We start from the raw sequence: 12,788 nt of genomic DNA on the forward strand, positions 1-12,788 counted from the left end.
TTGTCTATATAGATGTCCCTATCGATCTCTCATGCCTCAGGCATAGTTACTACTAAACACTGTACAAAGTCTTTGTTAGCTGCATCGAATCCTTGATGAAAAATTGCGGAATATATTACATTAGTGACTTATTATGCCTTAAGCTAAAAGTTCTAGATGGATTACAAAAGAGGTAAGCTGGACATTTCCAGGAGAATTACAGGATCAGGTATTAATTACAAGATTGTGACTTAGTTCAAAGTAAGGGAAACTTAGGTACAGCATTAGCTTTTCTTTACAAAGTTCCTAAATAGCAGGATTTTTATTTCCCTTTGGAGGCTTTTGTAATCAGGCAATGTTAACAGTATATGGGCGAGATGGTGGTCTAATTTTGCTGCCCGAGTTGCTAGTAATCCATCGTACAACCTCTTGCATTGTGTCTTTGATTGGGGGGTGAGTAAATGGAGTCTGAGTTCTTCTTGTCCTGGTTGACTTATGCCAGTTATGGCGATATTTTAGGTAGGAAGGGGTAGCTCTGGGGATCATGTGATGTATCTGACTTGAGCGGACGTGTGCTCTCGAGCTCTCCAACCCACGGTCTCTAAAAATCTGCTTAACTCTCTCCAAAGTATTGCTAGACCACTACTGCTGTTACCGGAGCTTTCCGCAAGGTGTTGGGCAAGAGTGGGGCTCCTGACCGATTGATTAAGCCTGGAATGCCGGTACGATCGGCAAAAACGCCGAAGCAAAGCCAGCCTTTCCTGTGCCCAAAATGGCATCATCGCCGACTACCACTTCTGCCTGTGGAGCAAGCCTGGTCCCTACTCAAGGACACAGTAAGCGAGGCACAACACCTATATGTACCCAGATTTAGGAAAGGAGGCAAAAAGAATCAGACTAAAGACCCAGCATGGATAAACAATGAAGTAAAGACAGTGATAGGAGACAAGAAAACATCATTTCGGAAGTGGAAGAAGGACAAAACGGAAGAAAACTGGAAAGAGCACAGGGAGCATCAGAAAGAATGTCACCGAGTGGTCAGAAAAGCCAAGAAAGAATACGAGGAGAGACTAGCCAAGGAAGCAAGAAACTTTAAACCATTTTTCAGATATGTAAAAGGGAAACAGCCAGCAAGGGAGGAGGTGGGACCCCTGGATGAGGGAGACAAGAAAGGAGTGGTGAAGGAGGAAAAAGAGGTGGCTGATAGACTAAACAAGTTCTTCGCGTCGGTCTTTACAAAAGAAGACACATCCAGCGTGCCGGAACCAGAAAAAATCTTCAAGGAGGATCAGGAGGGTATATTATCATGCATGGAGGTAAGCCTCGAAGCCGTTCTAAGGCAGATAAATAGATTAAAAATCGACAAATCTCCTGGCCCAGATGGGATCCACCCGAGGATATTGAAAGAGCTCAGAGACGAAATAGCGGAGTTACTCAGGCATATTTGCAACCTATCCTTAAGATCAGGGATAATCCCGGAAGATTGGAGGATAGCAAATGTTACACCAATCTTCAAAAAAGGATCGAGAGGCGACCCGGGGAACTATAGACCGGTGAGCTTGACCTCAGTTCCAGGGAAGATGGTCGAATCACTGATCAGGGAGGGTATCAATGAGCATATAGAAAAAAATAAACTGATGAGATCAAGCCAGCACGGTTTCTATAAAGGACGATCGTGCCAAACGAATCTACTACATTTCTTTGAGGGGATAAGCAAACATTTGGACCAAGGTAGCCCCATTGACATAGTTTATCTGGATTTCCAAAAAGCCTTTGACAAGGTACCCCACGAGCGCCTGCTGAAGAAACTGTGGAACCACGGGGTGGAAGGGGACGTCCACAGATGGATCCAAAATTGGCTGATGGATAGGAAACAGAGGGTAGTAGTAAAAGGACACTACTCTGACTGGAAAGAGGTCACGAGTGGTGTCCCCCAGGGGTCAGTGTTGGGACCGCTGCTGTTCAATATATTCATTAACGATCTGGAAACGGGCACGAAATGTGAAGTTATCAAGTTCGCGGACGATACAAAACTCTCCAACAGGGTCAAAACTGTTGAGGAATGCAAAGAACTACAGAGCGACCTGAACAAACTGTGCGAGTGGGCAAAAAGATGGCAGATGAGCTTCAATGTGGAGAAATGTAAGGTCTTGCACATCGGGAAAGGGAACCCCATGTACAGCTATACGATGGGAGGAAGGGAGATGGGGAAAGGCACCCTAGAAAAAGACCTGGGGGTATTGGTGGATACAACAATGAAGCCAGCGGCGCAATGTGCAGCGGCCTCAAAGAAAGCGAACAGAATGCTGGGCATTATCAAAAAAGGTATCACTACCAGAACGAAGGAGGTCATCCTGCCATTGTATCGAGCAATGGTGCGACCGCATCTGGAATACTGTGTCCAATACTGGTCGCCGTACCTTAGGAAAGACATGGCGATACTTGAGAGGGTCCAGAGGAGAGCAACTAGGATGATAAAGGGAATGGAGAACCTTTCATATGCCGAAAGGTTGGACAAACTGGGGCTCTTTACCCTGGAAAAGCGGAGACTGAGAGGAGACATGATACAGACATATAAAATCATGAAAGGCATAGAGAGGGTGGATAGGGACAGATTCTTCAGACTAGCGGGGACAACAAAAACAAGAGGTCACTCAGAAAAACTGAGAGGGGACAGATTCAAAACGAATGCAAGGAAGTTTTTCTTCACTCAGAGGGTGGTGGACACCTGGAACACGCTTCCAAAGGAGGTAATAGGACAGAGTACAATACTGGGTTTCAAAAAGGGACTGGATGACTTCCTGAAAGAGAAGGGGATTACAGGGTATAGATAGAAGGTTACACTACAGGACAAAAGCGAAAAGCATATGTGAGTTTTAGGGTAGGAGCACTATCAGGTCCTGGACCTGAGGGGCCGCCACGTGAGCGGACTGCCGGGCACGATGGACCTCCGGTCTGACCCGACAGAGGCAAGTCTTATGTTCTTATGTTCTTATGCCCCGGCGCAGTGGGGAGAATGGGCCCAGGAAATTTCATGCAGGGTAACCGTGGCCCTGGAAGATCGTCTCCATAAACTGCAGTCAGCTGTGGACTGCATCAACGAGCGATTTGAATCACAAGCTAGCCGAATTGCGGCGGTAGAGCAGCGTGTCTCGGACAGAGAGGATGCAGCGCTGCAGAACCACTCAAGTGTGGTCGCCTTGCAGGCTCAGGTGGCTGCACTGTGAAGGGACGGCTGGAAGAACAAGAAAACCGCCAGTGCCGGAATAATTTACAAATGGTGGGGCTTCCGGACCTATACCACTTTTTTCAAGTCTGGCTCCTGACTCATCCCGGTCTAGAGATATCGGCGGCTGGTTTCATCTGCAAACAAGCGCATCGCCTGGGTCAACGCTCGGGGGATAACAATCGTTCCCGAACAGCGATTGCTCGCTACATCAATTGGAAAGAAAAAGAGCTCATCCTGCAAGCCTTTCGGAAATCTGGTCAGTTGGAGTACGAAGGGAAAAAGCTGTTGTTCAATGATTACTCCTTGCACGTGGCATCCCTTCGCAAGGAAATGGTCTCTCTGCACCGCGCTTCATCGTCGGGGAGTGAGGTTTGCGCTTGTGTATCCGGTGTCTTTGCACATCTGGAGAGAAGGGAAGCCCCAAACATTCACCGACAGAGCAGCAGCACAGCATTTTCTGGACTCCCTGCTGGCGATTGCAGACGGTGTAGCACCGGCGGCTGATCCGGCTGTTTGATTCTGCAATCTGCCCTCCATGCTTTCCTTCGGAGGCCTTCGCATGTTTGCGATTCTTCTTGGATATCCTGGGCCGCTGAGGGCAGCTTTGCCTGGATTTTGTTGACCCGAGTGGGGGGGAGTTGCCCTATTCGGGATGTTCGGGGCCTGGTGTTCCACCTAGTGACACTGGTCTGTTTCCGGTCCTGAGGGGTGGATTGTTTGATGCTGGACACTGTGCCTTTCGTTCCCACCTTCTACAGCTTTATCAATGTTGGTACCTTTTTGGTCTGGGCTGCTGGTGAGATGCTGATGGGTCTCGGAGAAGGCCGAACTTCCCTACAGCTCTAGCAGTAGCTGTCTCTGTGGGAGACTATGGGTCCACGAGGGTTCGGACATGGACTTTAGGTTGCTCCAGTCTTTGGGAGTGCAGATTTTTGTTCTTAGTTTTTTCTTTTATGTTGGGGGCTGGGGTTTTGGGGGTGCCTCTGGGGATGGTTTTCTCTGGGGGAGGGGGTGGTTTGGTTGGGGATGATGGGAGATGACTGGTGTGTTTGAGTGCTAGTATGTGTGGTGGTTGAGAATGTGGTTAGGGGGGAGGGTTGGATGTGTTGTGGTGAAGCTTCCCTGGGAGGGGTTTGACCTGCTCCGGAGAGACATGGGCTCTTCCGGTGTGACACTGCTCCAGTTATTCTGGATGAGAGGCCTAGCTGGGGGGCCTTCCATCCACTCTACTGTTTTGTTACCTACTATTACATCTGGGAGCATTTTCTTAAATGAATAAGTTGACTATAGCCACTTTAAATGTGGACGGGATCCACTCCCCTGTTAAGAGGAAGAAAGTTCTGACCTGGTTCCGGAAGAGGGGGACGGATATTGCTTTTGTGCAGGAAACCCATATCTCCACTGCTGAACATCTAAAGCTTCAAAGAGATTGGGTGGGCGAGGTCTGTTCTTCCTCCTTTGGTACCCGGAAGAGAGAGGTTGCCATACTTATTCATAAACAACTGCCCTTCCACACTCATAAGGTCCTCCAAGACCAAGAGGGACGATATGTTCTAGTGCTGGGGAACTGTGGGGGCATAAAAGGTTATTATGCAATCTTTATGCTCCTAATGTGTATAATCATAATTTTTTTTCAGCTTTGCTTGCCAAGATATCAGCCGCTGGTGGGAGGGGACTTTAATATTACGGTAGATCCTGTGTAGCACAGGTGTGAAGCTTCCCCCCTTCCATGCTGATGTTTGCAGATCAACTCTCAGTCAAACAGTAATCTTATACTTCTCTTTTTAAACATGGCATAGTTTATGACTTTTTTGTTTTTATACGTTGAAGTATACAATTCTGAAATAATGAAGAAAAAGGATATAACAGGAAAGTGAGATCTACCTTGTTCTGACTCCTAGCAGAATTAACTGCCATTCACTACCTATAAGGAGTAGTATAATCAAATCAGAATTGCTATTATTGTACAGCTCATTGTCTAGCACAGCGGATTAGAGTGAAGGTAAGCATGTCACATTTTTTTTCAATATGCACACTGATGTTCCCAGATCAACTACCACTGAAACTAATATATTATAAATATCCTTTTAATGATGGTATACTTTGGGTTAATTATGAGCTTATAGTCCTGAAATAATGATAAATCAGTAAAAACCACCTTTTTATATATAACATCGTAGGGACGTCTATCTGCCATCTATATGGGGTTTTTGGGAACGCGTGCCTAATACATGCCTAAGATATGCTTTCTATATGATGCCTATGTAGCGCCTAAGTAATGCTGATTGCCATTTGCGCCACAAGGACGCCTAAAGCACCCCTAAAGTAAGGCGCAGTTTACTGAATTGGGGCCGTAGTGCCTACTTGTTTGCCTTTCCATCCTTGAACGGCTGTATCTATAAGAGATTCCTTGATAGAACACCATCATTCCAAGCAGGCAAATGGAATAAAAGTTTAACCAACTTTATCTCAAACGCACTTTCTTACCAAACTTTTAGGAAGTCAATCAAAACTTCTCTCTTTGATAAATTTCTCTGACTCCACTTCTGCCTTGATGTACTTCTAAAACACTTCCAGGAAAAATTTCATTAATCTTACCCTGCTAATGTAATTTTGAAAGTTTTTTATAATATCGCTGTCTGTATACAGTCTCTTCTTCTGTAAATCACTCTGAACTGTTTTTGATATTGCGGTTATTATTATTATTATGTACAGAGTGTAATAAAAGCTTCACTCACGTTTCAAGTCTAAATCAACACCAAATGACCCACACAGAAAACAAACAATTAACCAGTACTAAGAGTAATAAAAGCTTCACTCGACTTTCAAATCTAAAAATACACCAAAGGATCCACACAGGGTACAAACCATTTTTATGTACAGAGAGTAATAAAAGCTTCACTCAAGTTTCAAGTCTAAAAAAAACACCAAATGATCCACACACGAAACAAATCATTTCCCTGTACTAAATGTAATAAAAGTTTCAACTTTCAAATCTAAAAAGTCACAAAATGATCCACACAGGGTGCAAACCATTTACATGTACTGAGTGTAATAAAAGCTTCACTTGGCTTTCAAATCTAAAAATACACCAAAGGATCCAGTCAAGGTGCAAACCATTTACATGTACCGTATTTGCCGGCGTATAAGACGACTGGGCGTATAAGACGACCCCCCCAACTTTTACAGTTAAAATATAGAGTTTGTTATATACTCGCCGTATAAGACTACCCCTTCTACCGCACACCTTCTGCACAACAAATAAAACTTAAAAGAACATCAGAATTTATTTCAACAATTTTAATTAATTCACTAAAGCAATAGAATTCTTTTCCTACCTTTGTTGCCTGGTTTCTGCTTTCCTCATGTTCTCATTCAATTCCTTCCATCCACTATCTCTCTTCCTTCTGCATCTTCCATTTGCTCTGTTACTGTGCCTCTCCCTTTCTTCCCCCTTCCAAATTGGTCTGGCACCCATCTTCTTCTCTCTGCTCCCCCCATAGTCTGGCATCTGTCTTCTTCCCTGCCAGCGTCTTCTCCCTACTCTCTCTTCCTCATTTCCTTTGTGTCCTTCTCCCCCCCCACCCTTCCCATGGCCTTTCAGCGTCCTTCTCCACCCCTTTGTATTCCCCCATGTGCTTTCAGCCTCCTTCTCCCTCCTCTGTCTTCAAGTGCTTTCAGAGTCCTTCCCCCCCCTCCTGTCTTCACCATGGCCTTTCAGCGTCCTTCTCCCCCCCCTCCTTCTCTACCGCCCCGGGTGCAGCACAGCCGGCCAGGTCCCCTTACTTTTGTGGCACTTCCCCGACCGACCGACAACAGCCCCGGTCCGACAAACCTCCCTGCCCTTAACCGCGAATCTAAATTACCTTCTTACAGCTGCTGTAAGAAGGTAATTTAGATTCGCGGCTACAGGGCAGGGAGGATTGTCGGACCCGGGCTGTTATCGGTCGATTGGGGAAGTGCCACAAAAGTAAGGGGACCTGGCCGGCTGTGCTGCACCCGGGGCGGGGCGGACCGCCCCTCTCCCTTGGTAGCCACTCGAACCGCGAGGCTACTCTCCTTCTCCTTATCTGCCCTGCCTGCAGCACAGAGCCGAACGGAAGTCTTCCCGACGTCAGCGCTGACGTCGGAGGGAGGGAGGGCTTTGTTTAAGCTTTGTTTAAGCCCTCCCTCCCCTCCGACGTCAGCGCTGACGTCGGGAAGACTTCCGTTCGGCTCTGTGCTGCAAGCAGAGAAGGTAGGGAGAAGAAGAGCCGCGTACATCCAGAAGACTGAGCATCCAGCCCCGCAGGAGCCCCGCGACCCTCGGAGGTGTCCCCATGGGATCCCCGCGACCCTAGGGGGCGTCCCCACGGGATCCCCGTGACCCTAGGGGCGTCCCCGTGCAGCTCTCTAAACAGTACCCGGCGTATAAGACGACCCCCGACTTTGGGGAGGATTTTAAGGTACTGAAAAGTCGTCTTATACGCCGGCAAATACGGTACTTAGTATAATAAAAGCTTCATAAGAACATAAGAATAGCCTTACTGGGTCAGACCAATGATCCATCAAGATCAGTAGCCCGTTATGGTGGCCAATCCAGGACACTAGTACCTGGCCAAAACCCAAGGTGTAGCAATATTCCATGCTACCAATACAGGGCTTGTCTTTCTAAATAACAGACTATGGGCTTTTCCTCACTGAGGCACAAAATCTATATATAATAATAATAACTTTATTTTTATATACCGCAGTACCATATATCACATATCAACAAGGGATCAATGAGGAAAAAGAATTATGAACCGGCATGGCTCATTGTAAAGGTTAAGGAAGCGATCAAAGACAAAAAATCTTCGTTTAAGGAAAGGAAAAGATCAAAACCAGATGAAAACTGGAATAAGCACAAACAACATCAACGCAAGTGCCATAAGGCGGTAAAAGTGGCATAAAGAGAAGAGAAAAAATAGCCAAGGAGGCGAAAAACTTCAAGCCGTTCTTTCGATATATTAAAGGGAAAAGACCCATGAAGGAAGCAGTAGGACTGTTGGATGACCAAGGAATAAAGGGAGCACTAAAGGAGGACAAAGTAATCGCCGACAGACTGAACACGTTTTTTGCATCTGTTTACCAAAGAGGATATACATAGCATACCGGATCCCATCAGGCTATATGCTGGAAGCAAAAACAGGAAACTAACAGGGTCTACGGTCAGTCTAGAAGAGGTATGCAGGCAGATTGACAGGCTTAAGAGCGATAAATCCCCAGGACCAGATGGCATCCACCTGAGGGTCATCAAGGAACTGAAAGTGACCATAGCTGAACTGCTTCAACTAATAGCCAATCTGTCAATCAAAACAGGAAAGATTCCGGAGGACTGGAAGGTGGTGAATGTTACACCGATTTTCAAAAAAGGTTTGAGGGGAGACCCAGGAAACTACAGACCGGTGAGTCTGACCTAGGTACCGGGAAAGATGGTTGAGGCGCTGATAAAGGACCGCATAATTGATCACCTCAACGGACATGATCTGATGAGGACCAGCCAGCACAGTTTCAGCAAAGGCAGATCTTGTTTGACAAACATCGTCTGTAGTATCTGAAGATTGGATGTGGCCAATATTACACTGAATTTTAAAAAGGATTCCAGGGGAGATACGGGAAATTACAAACCAGTAAGTCTGACTTCAGTGCCTTGCAAGATAGTGTAAACAATTATAAAAAAATTAAATTGTGGAACCTGTAGACAAACATGATTTAATGAGACGGAGTCAGCGTGGGTTCAGCCGAGGGAGATCTTACCTCACCAATTTGCTTGACTTCTTTGAAGGTATGAATAAACATGTGGATAAAGGTGAGCCAGTTGATGTAATGTATGTTTAATAATGTATGTTTAAATATTTTCATTAAATTTCCAACAAAGTGCAAGAAAAATTATACAGATAAGTATCCCAAATTCTCTTACATGTGCACAAACCATTCCCCACCCATCCCCCCTCCCCGCATATATAAGAATAGAGTCCAGTAGCATCACAGGTAGCCCGTGGTCATCTTCACAAATTAAGTAATCTACTTCGAGCACGGGGAGTAAGATCCATCCAGAAATGTTCCCAAGTCTGACAGAAGCGGCGACCCGGACCGCGGTCCAGATCCCCAACCTGTCTCCTCTCCAAAGAGGCATGTACGATCATCAAGGATCTCCATTGATTATAAGAAGGCGGTTCCTGGGACAACCAGTTAGTCAATATAGCTTTCTTGCCCAGAAGCAACACTCCTGTCACAAAGGCTGTCATCCCCTTAGGTTTTGGTGATACTATGTTATAATATCCAAATAGTGCTCTTAGCGTAGGAAACCATCGCCTGCCCCAGATAGATGTAATATATTGTCCAAGTCTATGCCAAAACTTCAAAATGCAGGGGCAGGTCCAGAGCATGTATCCCAAAGATTCATGTACCTGGATCTGGTCCAGGTTATTTATCATCTTTTAACTTGTCGATTTGGCTTAGTACAACTTCTAGATTCACAGAGATTTCATTCAGTTCCTTTGTATCATTATCCTTTGTTTCTCTTTATATGATTGCCTATGTATTACCATCTGTACATTTTTACATGACTAATTTTGTAGTTGATTTATACTTGTATATGTTTGTATTATATCTCTTGTTTTATAATTTCCAAACTATAATAAATCTTATTTGAAATAAAAAGAAAACAGACCTGATGAAACAAAGGTACAAGGAGTAGGTTGCTGGAAAACTAACAAAGAATTTGCGATGATGATGTTATGAGACAAGACAAGTAAGGTGGGTGACTGAAATATAGTATTTTAAAGGTAATACAGTTTTGATGTGACAAAATGAGAATGAGGGAGTCAATGCTTTTTTGGAAGAGAGGTGTGACATGAATTTGTCAGGAGGCAGATAGCAGAATTTTGGACAAGCTGAAGGTGACATCTATCTTCCATCTTGATTCCATAAAGTTAGGAATTGCAGTAATCTAATCTAGAAATGACAAATATAATTAAGGAAAAATTAAAGCTCAAGAATTAATTTTTCCTTAATTATATTTGGAAATTGAGATAATTTTTCCATTTAATGTGGGCTAGATAGAACTTTATGATGTCATATATTGTCTTTTAATTTGTATTGGTTTGTATTAAGTCTATTCTTTACTGTTCTGTAACAATTGTATGATAAAATTGAATAAAAAAATAAAAAAGAAGTGACAAGTGAATGGATAATGATTTGGAATGCTGAAATAGAAAACAGATGTTGGTGGGATTTATGATATTTATTTAAATAATGATTATCCACTTATCTCCTAAGTGGCTTATAATAAACATACACAATAGTGGTCAAATTTTTCCATACATTATAAACATCAACAAAAAAGGAATATGGATAATTAACTTTGTTAGAAATGTGTGAATTAAAGGACAGAACACTTTCCAAGGTCGCTCCCATTAGTTTGAAAAACTCATAAACAGAAACAGAGCATGGGTAGCAACGACCAGGGATCACTCCTGCCCTGACAACACTTCTAGATTGCTATGCATTGTAAGATAGGCCTGAGGGAAGCATCTACAGATAGTTGGGGAGAGAGAGAGACAAACAGCCTTTCTATTGACTTGCTTGTTTCTCTGGGCAAATGCCCCCTCTTTCTACTGTGCCCCTCCCACACTTCTGTTACTATCAGTTCTGTTAAGCTGTTGATTGCATGCTTAACCTGTTCTTGGACTTCCATGGTGTAATTAGGGTTACAAGAGGCCCTCAACTTTGGTAACTGCATCAAGATTTTGCCACTTTAAAAGTATAACAGCATCATTGATCAGCACATTGCTGAAGCTCCCAGCTCTTCTTCATTGTAGTGAGAGCTGGTTGAGACAGACTCCCAGTTTGCAAGGCAAGACTCTTGTACAGAATGTCTAACTGTAAGTCACCTCTGGTTCAAGAGTATCAAATTCTTCACAATGATGTTATTTACTCTGGTCAAATGAATGCTAATCATGTGGGTAGAAAGAGCCTAACATAGCACTTTGGGCCAGACTCTATAGACACCCAGTCTCAGCAGCTGCCCAAGAGGCTTTTGAGAATCACACACAGGCATTCTAAGCCTGCCTCACCACCCCGATTCTCTAACCAGCATTCATGTTACAGGTGCCAGTTCGAGAATTGCATTGCTACTGAGCTGTTCACCTCAACAGAATCTACCTGCGACAATTAGCTTAGCGGCCATGGCAGGGAACCCATCTCCCTCTGCAAAGTTGGCAAGAGAGATAACCACTCCCTTCTGCCAGAATACCCAAAGCCCCCCACCTATGCAGGAACATGAAGTCACTGCAGAGAGGTGGCTTCTGGGGCAGACCAGCTGCTGGCTTCCTGAAGATTAAATTATAGCATCCGGGCCTGGGAAGGAGGTAGGTGGGAGAGTCATCTCAACCTCGACTGACTCCCCCATTTTTAGAAAACCATCTAGGCACCAAGACAATCCATAAAAAAGAGAACATGTTGGGGGGGGGGGGTCCCTGATGTCTGGTAACTGGACATCTGGTTCTTCTGATGTCTGGAAGATGAAGAAGTTCCAGGTGTCACATATTCTGACTTAAGAACAGACAGTAAAAACTGTGACCAAGATGGAGACTTGAACCCAGAATTTAAACCATTGTATTTGGTAACTAATTCAGAAGCAGGAGAGTTCTAACATAACAGCTACTGAAGCAGAAGATGAGGTGCTTGATATCAATAACGATGATTGTCCCACAGAAAATGGAATAGAAAGCAAAATTGTTGATCAGAAAGAAACAGAACTCTTCCTGGGATGAATCTCTTCATAATGGTGCTTAATAAATCCATTGCAAGTGGTACAAAATGCTGCAGCCAGATTGATTACAGGAGAATCAAAATATGCTCACGTTACATCCATTAGAATCAGTATCCAAATTGAAAATCCTCGGTGTAATAATCGATGTTGATTTATCCTTTCATGACCATATCAGCGCAATAGTTAAAACCTGTTTTTACAGATTACGGCTTCTACGCTCGATCTCTACTTTCTTGGAAACTAAATCTCTTAATATCTTAATTCACTCTCTCATCATTTCTAAACTGGACTATTGTAACGCGCTTCTTATTAACATAACCCAAAAAGAAAATAGACGTCTCCAAATTATCCAAAATACAGCAGTTAAATTAATATTTAATGCAAAGAAATTTGACCACGTTTCACCTTTACTAATTAAATTACACTGGCTGCCCATAACCCATCGAATTACCTTTAAAATATTATTTTTAGTCTATAAAACATTAAGCACCAATGAACCTCAATTTATCTCAAAAATGATTGTCCCACATAATTCTGCTCGTTCGCTAAGATCTTCTTCATCTAATTTGCTTTCAGTCCCATCGCTAAGAATCATAGGTACTAGACGCAATGACATTTTTTCAGTAAAAGCTCCCACACTATGGAATGCCCTCCCAAATTTTATTAAAAATGAAACCGACCTTGTAGTATTTAAGAAAAACTTGAAAACATATTTATTCCAGGACGCTTTTGACCTATAAAACACTGCCCTTCTAGATTTCTGTATTCTTCTTTCTTTTTTCT

The sequence above is a fragment of the Geotrypetes seraphini genome, chromosome 2 (genome assembly GCF_902459505.1).
Source record: "Geotrypetes seraphini chromosome 2, aGeoSer1.1, whole genome shotgun sequence".
Classification (NCBI taxonomy): Eukaryota; Metazoa; Chordata; class Amphibia; order Gymnophiona; family Dermophiidae; genus Geotrypetes; species Geotrypetes seraphini.